The sequence below is a fragment of the Phocoena phocoena genome, chromosome 12, assembly GCF_963924675.1.
Source record: "Phocoena phocoena chromosome 12, mPhoPho1.1, whole genome shotgun sequence".
In the NCBI taxonomy this organism is placed as follows: Eukaryota; Metazoa; Chordata; class Mammalia; order Artiodactyla; family Phocoenidae; genus Phocoena; species Phocoena phocoena.
Window position 1 is genome coordinate 58,980,171 of NC_089230.1, and position 18,006 is coordinate 58,998,176.

Sequence of the window (18,006 nt, forward strand, 5' to 3'; positions counted from 1 at the left end):
AGTGTGAGAACGAACATGAGCAGATTCATTTTAGTTCTTACAGCACAAGATTTAATTATTGAACACCCAGAAACACCATCACCTGATTCATAATGCGATCTTGACATATGCCTCCCGGGATGGAGCTGGGTTGAGGCCACAATGCATGCACAGTCATGCAGGTACATAGAACACTACTTTCTCTAGTACCTCTTTTCACCATCCTGGGTACTAACTGAAGTTATAAAAGTGAACACAGCCATCGGTGTGGAAAACTAATACAATCGTGATACATTTGGGATTTAATCCTTTAGCAGAAACATTCCATAGCTAACACGAAAAAAAAAAAAACTAAGCACAAAACTTAGCACCTAGGGTTGCTTGATAATCTTGATAATAAAAATATTGCTTGATAATGAAAATATTGCTATACTTTTCTCTCTCTCTTTCTTTCTCCTCTGATTGTAGCAGCACATAATTGAATCATTTGGCTGCCAGGATTGGGGGCGAACTTTGCAGGCCCTGGTAGATCTTCACTGACTGGCCTATATGGTAGTTAAGCCTTGTCTTAATTCCAACAACATGCCTATATTTAGACAAGGGTGATAGTGTAGAAATGCAGCAGAAGAGCACAAGCCTCTTTCTTCCATTTTGACCCCCCTTACTTCATTCTATCTTCCCTTTCTTTCACAGTTTAATATTTCAAAATAGCCACGTACACTTGTACCTCTAGCTACTTTTTCATCTTTATTTTTTTAAACCTTTACCATTTTGCTTTACTCCTACCATTCCCCCAACAAGATCAAGGCTTTAGCCTCTCTGTCTCCCCTAAATCCCATTACGTCATACCTCATCTAATTGTCCTTCAACCTCCTTGCTGGTTTCTCTTCTTTTAGAACCCTCCCAAAACCAGTATTTCCACTTTAACTCTCTTCCCTTCTCATTACTTCCTGTGTGCTGAGGACCACCCTGTACTGTTGGTTGAGATCTTTGCACAGAATTCCAGACCCGTGTACTTAACACGTTGCTGGGCTTCACCACTGCGTTATCCCACTCAACATGTTCCTATCTCTTCCTTCACCTCTATTACCCCTCTCTCCACCTTGACTTTTATTCTCATTCCAGTTAACGATTCTGTCATCCGGTTGGTTAAATAGGAGGAAAATGTGTGAATTCTCTTGCTTCCTCTCTCTCCCTCCTCTTCCTAACCAAAAGGTTAAGTTATGTCAATGCACCTTGAAACCTTCACTCAAATCTGTCTGTCCACGGGCTTCCCTGGTGGTGCAGTGGTTGAGAGTCTGCCTGCCGATGCAGGGGACACAAGTTCGTGTCCCGGTCCGGGAGGATCCCACATGCCGCTGAGCGGCTGGGCTCGTGAGCCATGGCCACTGAGCCTGCGTGTCTGGAGCCTGTGCTCCGCAATGGGAGAGGCCACAGCAGTGAGAGGCCTGCGTATCGAAAAAAAAAAAAATCTGTCTGTCTGCCTTGCTGGTGACACACTCCACATCCTCATTATCTCTTTCAGATTATTGACACGGTTTCTCCTCTGTGCTCCCTTCTGCCAGGACTGGCCCCTTCTAATCCATCTCTACCTTGTTGCCAATTTCTAAAATGCAAACTTGATCATGTTAATTTCCCCTTTAGAATTCTGCAGTGGCTTCCCATCCCCTACAGGACAAATTCTTGTGTTGTTTACATAGCATATGAGGTCCTCCGGTGATCTAGCCACTAGTTAGCTCTCTGTTTTCACCTTCTAACATGCTTTTGTACACATTTTGGGCTTCATTCATCATAAAATATTTGCAGTTGATTCCCTTCCTTTCTTTTCTTTACTCTCCATAGGTGATCTCCTCCAGCCTTACCCCTTTAAATACTCTCTCTACATTGATAGTTCTCAAAATTACGTCTCCTGTCTGGACCTTGTTCTTGAATTCTAAACTCAAATACTCATTTGTTAGATGTCTATACACATCTCAGACTTAACATGTTTTTGTTTGTTTGTTTGTTTTGTTTTTGCGGTACGCGGGCCTCTCACTGTTGTGGCCTCTTCCGTTGCGGAGCACAGGCTCCGGACGCGCAGGCTCAGCGGCCATGGCTCACGGGCCCAGCTGCTCCGCGGCATGTGGGATCTTCCCGGACCGGGGCACGAACCCCTGTCCCCTGCATCGGCAGGCGGACTCTCAGCCACTGCACCACCAGGGAAGCCCAGACTTAACATGTTCTAAACAAATTCCTGATCTTCTTAAAACCCGGCCCTCTCATGGTTTTGCTCATATCAAGACATGGCAACTGGGGCTTCCCTGGTGGCGCAGCGGTTGAGAGTCCGCCTGCCAATGCAGGGGACACGGGTTCGAGCCTTGGTCCGGGAAGATCCCACATGCCGCGGAGCAACTAGGCCCGTGAGCCACAACTACTGAGCCTGCGCGTCTGGAGCCTGTGCTCCGCAACAAGAGAGGCCGCGACAGTGAGAGGCCCACGCACCGCAATGAAGAGTGGCCCCCGCTCGCCACAACTAGAGAAAGCCCTCGCACAGAAACGAAGACCCAACACAGCCAAAAATAAATAAATAAATAAAATTAAAAAAAAAAAAAAAAAAAAAAAAAGACATGGCAACTTCTATTTCTGGTTAGTCAAGCCAAAAAACCCTTCAACTCATCCTTGATGCCGCTCTTTCTCTCATACTCCATATCTAAGTCAAAAGTAAGTTCTGCCTATACCATCTTCAAAATATATCTAAAATCTGAGATACGAATGTGGTCTAAGTTACCATTATTTTTGTTGGTTTGCTATAGCTTCCTAACTGGTCTTCCTGACACATCCTTGTCACCTTTCAGTCTGTTCTCCTTAAAACAGTCACTGTGATCTATTAAATTGTATGTCAGATCATATCACTCTTCTGCTCAGAACCCTCCAATGGCTTCCTATCTCACTCTGTGAAAGCCAGGGCTGTCTTCAATTGTTTTATCCCCCATTGGTTGTTCATTATCCTTTTTTTTTTTTTTTGAGTTTTCTCTTTTTGTAAATTTATTTATTTAATTAATTTATTTGTGGCTGCATTGGGTCTTCGTTGTTGCATGCAGGCTTTCTCTAGTTGTGACAAGTGGGGGCTACTCTTTGTTGCTGTGCGTGGGCTTCTCACTGCAGGGTCTTGTTGCAGAGGACGGGCTCTAGGCGCGCAGACTTCAGTAGTTGTGGCACATGGGCTCAGTAGTTGTGGCTTGCGGGCTCTAGAGCGCAGGCTCAGTAGTTGTGGCGTGTGGGCTTACTTGCTCCGCGGCATGTGGGATCTTCCTGGACAAGGGCTTGAACCCGTGTCCCCTGCATTGGCAGGTGGATTCTTAACCACTGCACCACCAGGGAAGCCCCTGTTCATTATCTTAATTCCCAATGAGAAGTTTATATACATTGGTCTCTGCATTAATTAGAATCCTCTGCTACTTTCTGTATCCTAAATTTTTCAGAACCCAACTCATTTATCAAATCATTGTGTAATATTTCTCTTTGCATACTACTTTCTGCTACTTTCTGTATCCTAAATTTTTCGGAACCCAACTCATTTATCAAATCATTGTGTAATATTTTTCTTTGCATACTGTTACACAGAACAGCTATTATTATTTAAGCTGTAATGTGCTTGTCTGCAGCCAAACTATACAATATTGAAAGTAAATGAGTGTATCTTACATTTCATTTTATCCCTCGCAGCTTGGTCCATAGTATAGGATCCAGAAATATTTGCTCACATTTTTGATTGTATTAACATTACAAAGTAATTGGTTCTAAACCACAGGATTCTAAATATACATACTTTACTGGCAGAAGCGTTAATTTTGGGGATCAAAGAGTCCTGGATCTTGTTAATCTATGAAGGAGAAATAGTTTGATGTGTATCTTATTAACAATAGCCACAAAACTGACTTTGAGGGACCAAGTTTTAAGTCCGTCTCTTCTGTCAATATTGGTGTCAGAACCCTGGAAAGTATTTCTGATCTGCAGCCATCTAAATTACATATCTCCCTGAGATTAGATGCAGCTGGTGACTTGAAATTGAAGGCAGTGGCCATTTGCCATTCTGAAAATCCCGGGGCCCTTAAGAATTATGCTAAATCTACTCTGCCTGTGCTCTATACATGGAACAACAAAGCCTGGCTGACAGCACATCTGTATACAACATGGTGTGTTGAATGTTTTAAGTCCACCGTTGAAAGCTACTACTCAGAAAAAAAGATGCCTTTCATGCTCTGGTTACCCAGAAGCTCTGTTAGAGGTGTACAAGGAGATTAATGTTTTCATGTCTGCTAACAGAATATCCATTCTGCAGCCCCTGGATCAAGGAGTCATTTTGACTTTCAAGTGTTAGCACTGAAGAAATACATTTTGTAAGGCTATAGCTACCATAGATAGTGATTCCTCTGATGGATCTGGGAAGAGTAAATTGAAAACCTCTAGAAAAGATAACCAGTCTAGGTGCCTTTAAGCACATTCGTTCAATCCAAGAACACGGTATATCTGTCTGTTTGTGTCATCTCTGATTTTCTTCATCAGCGTCTTGCAGTTTTTGGCATACAGGTCTCTTGCCTCCTTAGATAGGCTACAGCCACTATGGAGAACAGTATGGAGGTTCCTTAAAAAACTAAAAATAGGGCTTCCCTGGTGGCACAGTGGTTGAGAGTCCGCCTGCCGATGCAGGGGACATGGGTTCGTGCCCTGGTCCGGGAGGATCCCACATGCCACGGAGCAGCTAGGCCCGTGAGCCACGGCCGCTGGGCCTGTGCGTCTGGAGCCTGTGCTCCGCAACGGGAGAGGCCACAACAGTGAGAGGCCTGTGTACCGCAAAAAAAAAAAAAAAAAAAAAAAAACTAAAAATAGATCCTGCAGTCGTATGATCCTGCAATCCCACTCCTGGGCACATATCTGGAGACAACCATAATTCGAAAAGATACATGCACCTTATTGTTCATTGCAACACTATTTACAATAGCCAAAACATGGAAGCAACATAAATGTCCATGGACAGATGAATGGATAAAGAAGATGTGGAATGGAATACTACTCAGCCATAAAAAGAATGAAATAATGCCATTTGCAGCAACATGGATGGAGCTAGAGATTACCATACTAGGTGAAGTAAGCCAGACAGAGAAAGACAAATATCATATGATGTCACTCATATGTGGAATCTAAAAAAATGATACAAGTGAACTTATATACAAAACAGAAATAGACTCACAGACATAGAAAACAAACTTATGGTTACCAAAGGAGAAAGGGGTGGGGAGGGATAAATTAGGAGTTTGGGATTAACATATACACACTACTATATATAAAATAAGACCTATATATACAAGGACCTACTTTGTAGTACAGGGAACTATACTCAATATTTTGTAATAATCTATAAGGGAAAAGAATCTAGAAAAGAATGTATATACGCATATATATGCGTATAACTGAATCACTTTGCTGTACATCTGAAACTAACACAACATTGCAAATCAACTGTACTTCAATTTTAAAAAAAAGAACACTCCTGGGCTTCCCTGGTGGCGCAGTGGTTGAGAGTCCGCCTGCCGATGCAGGGGACACGGGTTTGTGCCCCGGTCCGGGAAGATCCCACATGCCGCGGAGCAGCTGGGCCCGTGAGCCATGGCCGCTGAGCCTGCGCGTCCGGAGCCTGTGCTCCGCAACGGGAGAGGCCACAACAGTGAGAGGCCCGCGTGCCGCAAAAAAAAAAAAACACACACAAAAAAACAAACACTCCTGATTCATAGGAAGAAGTCAAATATCAACATTAACAAGAGTTTGAAAGATGTAGATTCCAGCCCTCATGAATGACTGTGAGAGGTTCAAACTTCAGCAGAAGCACTGACTACAGATGTGGTGAAAATAGCAGGAGAACTAGAATTAGAAGTGGAGCCTGAAGATGGGACTGAATTGCTGCAATCTGTTGATCAAACCTGAATGAATGAGGAGTTGCTTCCTATGGATGAGCAAAGAAAGTGGTTTCTTGAGACATTGTCTACTCCTAGTGAAGATGCCGAGAAGATTGCTGAAATAACAACAAAGGATTTAGGACACTCGGTAAACTTAGTTGATAAGGCAGGTGAAGGGTTTGAGAGGATTGACTTCAATTTTGAAAGAAGAAGTACTGTGGGTAAAATGCTATCAAACGGCGCTGCATGCTGCCGAGAAATCTTTTGTGAAAGGAAGGGGTCAGTCGGGGCAGCAAACTTCATTGTTGTCTTATTTTAAGAAATTGCCACAGCACTCCCAGGCTTCAGCAACCACCACTGCGATCAGTCATCAACACTGAGGCAAGACCCTCCACGAGCAAAAAGATTGACTCTCTGAAGGCTCAGATAATGGTTAGCATTTTTTAGCAATAAGTTATTTTTAAATTAAGGTATGTACATCGTTTTTTTAGACATAATGCTGTTGCACACTTAATACGCTATAGTATAGTATAAACATAACTTTTATATGCGCTGGAAAAACCAAAAAATTCATGTGACTTGCTTTATTGCAATATTTGCTTTTTTGTGGTGGTCTGGAATCAAATCCAAAATATCTCTGAGGTTTGCCTGAACCATATTTACACCTCAATTTTCATCACTTACAAAACACAGGAAAACTTCCTGGTGCCAGTTTAGTTCACAGAGGGTAGGCTGACTAAATCCCTTGGGTGCTATGCAATGGAAAGTATAATTTCACCTAAGAGGAGAGTTGAGTCAATAAATGAGAAGTGTGAAACTGTACCTAGCAGTAAGTCACCTTGTTAAATAGTTATGGGAAATTGAGCCCACTTCACCTAGATGCAATGGAATATCACCAAAAGGGAGAATTAACTTATCCCAGTAAATGCTTCACTTGAAAGTAAACAACTCTAGTTCTCTGAGCCAGCCAGTCCCTGTTCTACTTTTCTTTTCTTTTTCTTTTTTTGTGTGTGTGTTTCCTTTTAAACAGCTTTATTGAGATATAATTCAAATACCATACAATTCACCCACTGAAAATGTACACTTCAGCATATGTTAGTATATTCACAGAGTTGTGTAGCCATCAGCATGATCAATTTTAAAACTTTCTCATCGTGCCCCAAAGAAACCTTTAGTTATCACCCTCTCCCACCCCAGTCCCTTCAGCCCCAGGCAACAGCTCCTCTGTTTTCTGTCTCCAGAGACATTTCATATCCATGGAATCATACATATGCCATCTTTGTCTGCCTCCCTTCGCTTAGCATGTTTTCAAGGCTCATCTGTATTGTAGCATACATCAATCTTTGGTTCCTTTTTATGGCTGAACAATATTTCTTCATATGGTTATACCACATTTTGTTTATCCATTCATCAGTTGATGGACATTTGTGTTTTTCTTCTACTTTTTGGCCATTCTGAATAGCTATAAACTTTTTTTAAAAATAGATCTCTATTGGAGTATAATTGCTTCACAATACTGTGTTAGTTTCTGTTGTACAACAAAGTGAACCAGCCGTATACATACATATATCCCCATGTCCCCTCCCTCTTGAGCTTCCCTCCCACCCTCCCTATCCCACCCCTCTAGGTGGTCACAAAGCACGGAGCTGATCTCCCTGTGCTATGCAGCTGCTTCCCACTAGCTATCTATTTTACATTTGGTAGTTTACATATGTCCATGCCACTCTCTCACTTCGTCCCAGCTTACCCTTCCCCTCCCCGTGTCCTCAAGTCCATTCTCTATGTCTACGTCTTTATTCCTAAAACAGCTATTAACATCAATCTCTCTTTATCCTACGATTAATCAAGCAATCATCTCTTTTAAAGATTTATTCCTTTTTTGTGAGAACGGATGGCATGTTTTTAATGAAATTGTAAAATCTGATCAATGTCCCCCAATTCTACAGAAAAAGAATACAGCATTGCACTCAGAGCAATGATTTTTTTGGAATCAATCGGTGTTTTGTTTTTTTATATATTCATTTCTCCCCAGCAGCAAAAAAATTTAAAAATAAAATAAAAAGATTTTAAGGCAGTAACAAGCAGCAGTGTTTTAAAGACAGTTCCCCTAGATGTCCTGGCATTCTAGAGGGTTCAGTGAGGGTGATGTGGCCCCAGGCAGAGCTACCAGATGAATTTTATGGCTCTCTCCCTAAAGGGTGGCTTCTTATTGTATAATTTTGCCAAACCCAATAAGACCTGATGCACTCATCACACCAAGTACATACCCGGGCTGGTGCCACAGTGTCTAGACTGCCATGTCACCTGTGTCACTTGTGAATCTTGTGAATGCAAATCCATCACATTATAGTGACATCTCATCTTTTTCATCCCACTCCTTTTCCTCCCCATCATTATCCCCACCATTTTACTGAGCTCCTAAGAGGAGCCAGGCACTGTGCTATGTTTCTACATCGTTAGATTATCAGTACAACTTAGCAAAGTAGTTATTAATCTAATGTTCCATTTGAGAAAACTGAGGCTCAGAGGAGTTAAGTAATTTTTCCTCAGTATTTAGTAAAGGGTGGCAAGTAGACTGGAGAGAAGTTAAGGGGAAGAATGCACAAGCAGCCACAAATCACAGAAGTGGAAGGAAGGAGGAAGAACATGAGAGAATTTAAAAGTGTCCTATGAAGTTGGGACGACTACAGTGACACTGAATGGAAATCTTACAAGTAGAAGAGAAAATAGATATGAGTATTGACCTGTTTGAAAAATAGAACTGTTAGGGTAGAATTCGATGTTACAGGAGGAAACTAGAGCTAACAGTTTCTCCTTTGTTTCCACCTGAAGCACAAAAGGGTTGAAGTTTTCCCACCTATTTAGAGAGAGAAGTGAGCTCTGCACAGAGGGCATGATGAAGTAGGACAGCTGGTGGAAGGGGTCAGCCACTCCACCACTGTCCAGAGTAATTCTGCTCTTGTCACCTATTTCATTCCCTACTTCCTAAAGTTGCCCTGTAGGTAAGCAAACCCATATCCTTGATGGCCTCCCGCTGTTCTTTGAACCTGCCCCTTTAGAAGGGGGCATCCTGCCCTTCACCACCTTGACTCTGATCTCTGAGAAGACTTCTGACCATTGAATTCGATTCATCTCATCTCACTGATGTCTTAGCATCCCCACGGACTGGCAACCTGAGCACATTCCTGGAAGCCCACCCCTTAAATCTATTTCTGCTTTCAGATAGTCGCTAACACAGCCATTCATTTCACAGTTATTATTGTATACGTAGCTGTCCCTGTTCTAGTCTCTAGGAACACATAGCGAACAAAATAGGCATTGCTGCTTCACATGTGAACCTTACACACACACACACACACACACACACACACAAATACACAGACACACAACAAAGTAGAAGAACAATGGGAAAAGGGAAATCATGTACTCATTCTATGTAGATCATGTGCATCCTTGCCATGTATATATTCACATCATAAAGATATTGCTTCTTTTAATCATTGGATTTATCACTTAAGTTAGAAATTGTAGTTTTCTGCAGTATAGCAACAGGAAGAAAGAAGTGATTGTGATGCTTTCTTTCCTCAAAACATCCTCCCTGGGATGGAGTGTATATAAGCTACCTGTCCAGCAGAGACAATGATGTTGCATCTCTCCTCCCCGTGTTGCTTGGATGAAACTCACTCTTGAGTCTCTAGGGCTCAGGGGAGTTCAATGGGCTAATAGGCAATCCCAGCTGAACCTTGGCAGACCTTCCCACCAAACCTCAGGGGTTACTGGATTTGTAATGCAACCCCAAAGGCATCTATGAATCAGCTGCAGTGGAAGTGCTTGCCTGTGGCATCTTGCCAAGACCCTATTAGAAGTCTCTCAGAAGAGCCTGACAACAGATATTAAAAAGGCTGCAAAAGGACGATTACGGTCTGTCATTTGAAGAGTCTACACATGGACTACACATTGTTTTCTTCCTTATAGATGAAAATGCCCCTAAGTATAAACTGTCTAGCCAGTACCATCTACTGTATATTGGCTGCAAATACAATGATGATGCTTTCAAATAACTCTTTCTTGGGAAGTTGGTAAACAAAGGATGGAAAGCCCCTAATTCTGGTATACATTTGGTATCCTCACCATATCAAATCCTGGTTGAATGCATCATCTTTAATTAAATAGTGTGACTAGCCACTGAGAAAAACATATCTTCTGGGGCTAGCATTTGCTCTTAGAATCAGACATACTCTACCCAGGGGGAAGCAGTCTGAATGTGAGGACGTAACACACTGATAAGGCGCTGCTTGGAACAAAAGAGAAAAAGAGAGATAGAGAAAGGAAATTGTTCCTTATAACCACCGAAGGAGCCTTTCAACACGTGCATAAGAGGAACAAGGTAGTGGGAAAAGACAAGAAATTATGCTGGAGTGGTGCTCGAATTAAACAGAAAAGCTTTGGGAAAAGCATACTTTTCAACCTTCAACCCTTCTTTATACTAGGCTATAACTAATTATAAATGAGCAGATTTTTTTTTAATTTAAAAGTTGTATAAATAGCAATTTTTTCCATTGCTGCACAGAGTGTATAAAGAAAATAACCCCTTTCTGAGAGGGCACACCTGCTACAAAGATGTTACAAAATGAAACAGATACAATCTTGTGGGGGGAATGCCCTAAATGTGATTTATCTCGCTTGTAGTGTCAGGCTGATTTTAGGCACAAAATAATTTGTGCTCCTTGTGTTCAATTTCAGATCTGTTTCATCAGAATTACAAAAAATGGGGATAAGGAAAAATTATTTGATATAAGTAAGGGGGAAAGGTAATGAAATTGAGTAGAAGAAGCATACATATTGAAAAGATTTAAGGAAAGAGAGCTTGATACATTTGAAATAGCTCATAGTAAAGGGACAAAAATTAAAATTATAGGACAAAACAATAATTCATTCAACCGTTTACTCTTAAAAGAACAACAAGCTTTTCTCTCCTCTTAGAGGGTCACTCTTCTGACCCCTCATTTTACATTTCCAATAGCCTTTGGTATATAATCTTCTCTTGGCTATAAACTCTAAAATTCATTCACTCATTCACTTGACATTTATTGGTAACTTACCAATAAATGTCTAGGAAAGGCAAATGGAGGCTCCTGTGTGTCTAATTTAACAGCTAAGAGTTACGTATTAGAGTCTGGAGGCCACTCCAGGCCCCCAAGTCTTACATCACAATTGTCTTTGGCCACCACCCAAAATGTAACCCCTCTGGGGACCATTACTGTCATTCCTATACCCCTCTGTGCTTTCTATCTCCTGACTCAGCCTCTCTTCTCTCCTCTCTCCCCTCCCGCTACTCCTTTCTGCTCTCTCTCTCTCTCTCTCTATCTCTCACGTCTGTTCCATGGAATGCAAACTACCCTGTAACGTTACTTTTTCCACAGAATACTTTGTTTTATTTGCCTGGAATTCAACTTTAGTTTTTATCTGGGATACTGCCTATCCAGAGGCCTGAATAAATAGAGTCTTCCATGGGATCAGGCAGTTGGGTCTGCTTTCACCTGGGTCCTGAGGCAGCTTTCAGGTCAACCAAAATCTGCTTTTCCCCTGAGATTCACGCCATTTCACTCTAACACCTTCTTCTTCAATATCATCTAACCATGCCTAGTCAGTACTCCAAATTCGCTGGACATCTCACTCACCGTCTTCCTTTATTTCCCATGACTTGCCAACAACCTAAGTGATTTCAGTGTCCAGGCCAGGACTTCTGATACCTAGAAACTATAATATTTTATTTCCCTTTCTCCAGTATTTTTTTTAAAGGACTTTATCTTAGAGAAATTTTAGGTTCTCAGCAAAAATGAGAGGAAGGTGAAGAGATTACTTATATACACTCTGCCCCACATATGCATAGCCTCCCCAGTTATCAATATTCCCCATCAGAGTGATAAACGTGTTGCAGTTGATAAACTTCCATTGACACATCATTAGCACCCAAAGGTCATAGTTTACGTGAAGGCTCACTCTTGGTGCAGTATTCCAGTACCTTTTAACCTTCTGTTTTCTTGAACCCTCCAACCCCATGGCCATACCTGAATCTTGTTACAACCCACTTTTATTCCTCATTTGAGAGCTGTCACTCTAAAACCTCACTCTGACTGTAATCCTCATTCTTTATCTCCTACTCCTGCTACATGATTTCTTCAACTTCATAGAAATTTCCCAGCCTTTAGGTCCTCCATTTTCTTTCCATTGCTTCTCTACGTATCCTGGAATCTTTGTTGATCATTTATTTACCCTCGTTTTTAGAACTTTTAGTATTTTACATCTTCATCATTCTGCTTATAGGTCAAGCAGAATTCTTCACTACTTTGCTCTCTTCTACCCAGTCTTCTGAGAGCAGCTGGAGGGAATGCCACCACCACACCGGTGCTCACATGACAATTCCCTGGCTTGACCCTGTCTTCTAACTGACGAGGTGCTTTACTTGTTCATAGTCAAGAGCCTTAGTTAAACACGAGTGTTTTCACTCTCAACCAAAGTGTACAAACTCACTCAGCCTCTGATTCCTGCCCTCCACATATGTACCTAATGTTGGTATATTTCTTATTCCCTTCTTCCTTCTATGTCCCGGATTCTGTACCTTCCACCACCTCCAGGACATTAATCCAGTGCTTTATCTCTTTTTCTTGTACCTTCAATGATCCCTCACTAGCAGTTTCTTTCCACTAAAGGTAAAAATATACACCAAATTCACACAGTCTAGAATAGTCGTTGATACATGTACAATACAGGAATAAGTGAAAAAGGATACAGAGCTGCATAGGTAGAACGAACTCAACTTCCCAATAATTATTACATACAGCAAAGCCTAGAAGGAAATAGACCAAATCTTTACTGTAGAAATCGCTTAGTCATGGGATTCGAGATTACTCTGATTTTATTGTTTACCCTGTTTCATAGCCTCCAGACTTTCTGCTGTTAACATTATTATTTACAGAAATAATTTTTTTTCTAAAAATGCACTTTCAAAGACTTATAATCATACCTTTGATCCTGTGTCCCATCCTACCTTTATTTTATTTATGTAATATTTATCCAGCCAAGGAGATGTCTATGTTCATCCCATTTCTTCAGTTTTCATGCACTCCTTAACCCACTGCCATTAGAATTCCGCCTTCCTAGTTTCACTGAAAGTCTCTGGTATTTTCAAGATGACCTTCAATATCACCAAATTAGAGGACTATCAATTCTTGTCGTGCTCAATCTCAGTGCCGCATTTGCCTCTCTTGCCATCCCCCTTCACCTTAAACACCTTCCTCCCTTAATTTCCACTAAAGCCTACGGTTTCATCTCCATCATGCTATCCTTTGTCTCCTCCCACACCTTAAATGCGAGGATTCCCTAGGGCTTGGTGAGCAGTTTGCTGCTTTTTGCCCTACTTTTTGCCCTCCCTGGGCTATACCATTCACACAAATGCATTTTTTTTTCAACACTCATCTCCTGGCCATTCTGAAACCTCTACTTCTTGCTCCGGTCTAAAGTGTTTCCAAGTTTGGGAGACATATATGTATGTCATGTACAGTAGTAAGAGAAATAATAGCCTTTTTAAAGAGCACATTTAACAGATTTTACTATAGTATATTTTATGCTTCAAATAGAAGTTGGACTTGTAAATATAAGATAGTTCTCATTACTGCCAACTGGGAATAATAGACACAATCACATAACAAAAACTCAAAGAAGATGTGTATTTTCACATTTGAGCGTATCGCTGCTTATGTGGTAGATTTTACATTTCAATAAAACTGTAAAGTGAAACTGTAAGTAAAAGCAAAAGAAATAAAATTCAACACACCACAATAGAAATACTCCAAAATAAAAGCAAACATTTGCAGTAGCATTTGAAAATAGAGTTATTATGACAAATGCTGTGAATACCTGCTTATTGCATGGGTCTCATAATCTCACATTAAGGGCTCATCTGACATTCTAAATTATCTACTGAAATTTTATAAATGACAGCAGAAAAAAATAGCTTTAACTTTTTATTGTTGCTGTTGCTCTCAAAGATGTCAAAGATCATCAAAAAATTCAAACAATAATGTACAGACACTCACTTGGCAAATTGTTAAAAGAAAGCAAAGAACTATAGGGAAGCCCTGATATATCAGTGGGACAATCGGAGAATGACCAAAAACATTAGATGCTCACTTGGTGTAATTCGTCTTCACGCGGCTCTTCTTTGAGATGAGCATGGCCTTCCTTTTCAGGGGCCTGTGCCATTCACAGAGTCCCAGATTCTGAGTCAGTGGCCCTGGTTCAAAACTGGGCTCTGCCGCTAAGACTTAGTGTGAATTCTGGCCGGTCATCTTTTTCTCTCTGAGCCTCGTCTTGTCCATCTGTGAAGGAAGTAACTGCACCGGGTTGTTGTGAGGCCAGCGCATGTGGCAGCAGAAGCCCTGTATGAAGCACAATACTCTCAATGCCCATTGAATTTCTTGAAATAATAATTGAGTCTTTTAGACGTCAAACAATTCTTAATGGAAAGGAAATAGAGACGAACACTGGATTTTATTATTTACTCTTCCATACACTAACTGGCTGATCGTGGGCAAGCCACTTATGCTCTCTGGGTCTAAGTTTCCTTAGCCTTAAAATGAAAAGTATAGATGAGATAAATTTTCCACCCTGATTCTCAAATCCTAAAGTCATTTAGGTGGTGAGATATCTCCTAAAACATTAAAATAAGCGTGGTCCTTTCATTTATTCTGCTTCTTCATAGATAACTAATTTTAAAATGTTTTGGAAAACATTTGGAAGTCAATATTAAACTTAACAGAGTATTTGGAAATCTTAAAATGAAAACTAAAAGATAGTATGATTTTTCTTTAGCTTTTCACAAGTTTCTTTTGGAAGTAAGTGTGTAAGTAATGAATAAAACATCTAACTGCATATGTGTGCAGATGCAAATAAAATTAGGCATTTCATAGCTGGTTGGAGCAAGAATTCCTATTCTAAATCTCTCTCTTCACTTATGCTGCTTGCTCAGAAAAAGCAGGCAGAGAGAGGCATTTTGCATCCATGGCTAGTCATAAAGTGACTATGCTTTCTGGGAGTGGGAAGGCAGAAATGACATCTTTAAAACTAGAAAACTTTACATCCAGACATTTGAGATCTGAGACAATCTGGGGCACTTTCTGGAGAATTAACACAAGTTCTCAGAGCTGTCCTTGAGGCATCTGGAAATTACCAGGAGAATCCAGAGTGCCTCAACCTGCGAAGAACATTCTTCCAACCAAGAAGAATGAATCACCCATTGTCACGTTGGGAGACAGCCTAAAACAATCAGGACAAGTTGGGAAGTTTCCCAGGCCTCACTACCCAGAATGAGACCAGATGGTAGAATTAATAAAAGTAAAAACATAGTATCTTTCACTGCAACTGAAATTATAAGTAATTTGTATAGCCTATGGAAGTCTGGATTTGTGTCACTGACATCTACTTGTTTCTGATGATCCTTAATACTAATTGAGGATTAAATTCAAAATATTTAAAAACAATATTTTAAAATATTTAAAAATAATTTTAAAGCAAATAAAAGTCCCAACATTTCTATGGTTGTAAATTTTTAAAATCTGAGAACTATGTGATGTTGAAAACAGCTGCTAAGATGAAATAGACATCTATGTAAGTTTCAACAATAGTATGAGAAATTTGTTTACCAAAACCTTTTTTTATAGGGAGACAGACCTAAAAGAGATAAAAAGAATTAACAATGGGGAGGGGGAAACTCAACATCTAGTCTCTAGTTTTTTGTAGTTTATGAGTTATCTGTTAATATATTTGCACTGCAAATTTACTAAAGCTGTTGCCCACCATAGCCTGTGCGTCTCAATTTAAAACAATCATTTATGGGTGTTAGAGGATGCCTAGGAAAGCAGAAGGTTCTGTGTCAATCAAAGCTAATCACTGGTACAGGCAGAGGGCTTTTGTTGGCCTCCATGCTCTAAGCCGTGCTTCCACATCTGTGTTTGAAGAGATTAGAGAGGTGCTTCATACAAGAACTGTATTAGTTAAAGCTGATCGACAGTATTTGGAATAAATCATGAAAAAGTTGAGTGCCAGAAGGGAAGTCATGGCAAGTGGAAGATTGAAACTAATGAGGGTGAAATGCACCCCGCTCCAGTCCCCCTGCACATTTGTATTTCGGTTTTGCTCGCTGGAGAGCATTACCAGGTGCCATGCTCACCACTTCCTAGCAAGCACGCAGCAACTCAGCCAAGAAGCCCGACGCCAATGTTTTCAGTGAAATGCTTGCCACACTTGGGCGAAGGGCTCCGGTGTTATTGGAGGTGCTTCACAGAAAACAGATTAGCCCAAGTGGGTAAGTGGGATTTGAAGACCAAGGATGGCAAAGAATGAAAAGTGAAAAAGATCCCAGCAAAAATGAACACCGAAGCCCCCTCCCCACTTACGGCAGTGTTCTCTCTGCGTGAAGGCCATACACTGGCAAATAAATTATGAGTGACAAGTATTTGAACCAATAAAGAGGGCACTATATTTTATATGCAGTAAATTTAATTCCAGATTGTGTTTCACCTCAGCAGGGTGACATGTTTATTGCCAGTGAAAGATGAAAGCCGAGGGAGTTAGAGGCAAGCGTCAGCAGTTCTAGTGGGCACCTGCAAGAAGAAGACTTGACAGACCAGTGGCTGAGCCCTTGAAATGAAATGCCAGATCAAATTTTACCCCCAAAGGGGTCAGATGTACTATCGTGCCCCCAGACTCGCAATACCAGCTGAATAAATGAGCCCGGTTCAGCAGAGAACAGGAGGCCAAGAGTGTGCTCTAAGAAATCCCACTCATAAGCTCATCAGCTTGTCCAAGTGCGGGGACGCTGGGGGGACCAGGGTGAGGTGTGTCTGCCGGAAGATGTGCTAGAAGGATGTGAAGTGCCGCCGCCTCTGTGTGGCTCTAAGTGTCATTTTAAAAATCTATTAAACAGATCGAAAAGTAGAAGGGAGTCTAAATCGATCTGCCTGCCTCTCAATTTCATCCTACAAGCGCTCAGCTCAGGTGCTCAATTTATCGAACCATAGCCCCTTTTGAAACAATCAGCATCAACAGGCAATAAATATGCCCAGCAAGGGCAATATGTACATGCACGACTCATTGTTTTAGAAGATTTATTTATGGGGGAACTGACTGACAATTACCTTGGTCTTTCTTTGGCAGACGGTGGCACACTGGCATGTGGGCACAGCTCTGGTTATTGCCAAAATTAAGCACACTGAAGGGGTGAGCCCTGCTTTCCCCCATGAGATAGGCACTGTACCTCAATTGCAAAGGTGGGGAGGCATTTTTGGTATGATATTCACAGGACTTCACTCATCAACTCAGAGAGAGAGGAGAAAGAAAGAAAGAGGGATGAGGGAGGGAGTGAGCAAGAGAAAGAAAGAAAAAAAGAAAGGAAGGAAGGAAGGAAGGGAGGGAGGGAGGGAGGGAGGAAGGAAGGAAAGGAGGAAAGGAGGGAGAAAGGAAGAAGAAAAAATAAAAAGTTGTTGGTCTCAGGAAAGTATGTCCACGAAGGGTATATGTAATAATTCCTACAATGATGTTGATAACTGATGTAAAATGAGAGCGAGTCTTTCCTCCCTGCACTTAGGAAATAGGTCTGTTATCCAATGTATGGATTGGACTAGCCCCACGATTTCGAAATCATCTGTGCAGACACAGTGTCATCAACTCTTGAATCAATCAGAAGGGTTAACACTTTAATTAGTTCCTTTCACTGACCCTACCCTGCAGAACTATCAGTAGAAACTTCTAGGTATTTAACTTCACATAAATGTATTTTAAGAATGTTTCTCATAGTTCAATGTCGTCAAGATGAAGATGATGTAAAATTTCTGCACTCTGTAATCTCAGGGTTGCTTCTTCTCTTACTTTGTGCAACTTTTCTCAACCTTATACATCTTTTCCATATATTCATTGACGTTATAAAGCACATGTACTACTCTCGTGTCTGGATGGGGGACGAAGGATCTAAATAATGTTACAAGCACCACCTAATTGATCTTAGGAACTTTCTAGGGCCTACTTGTTTCCTGTA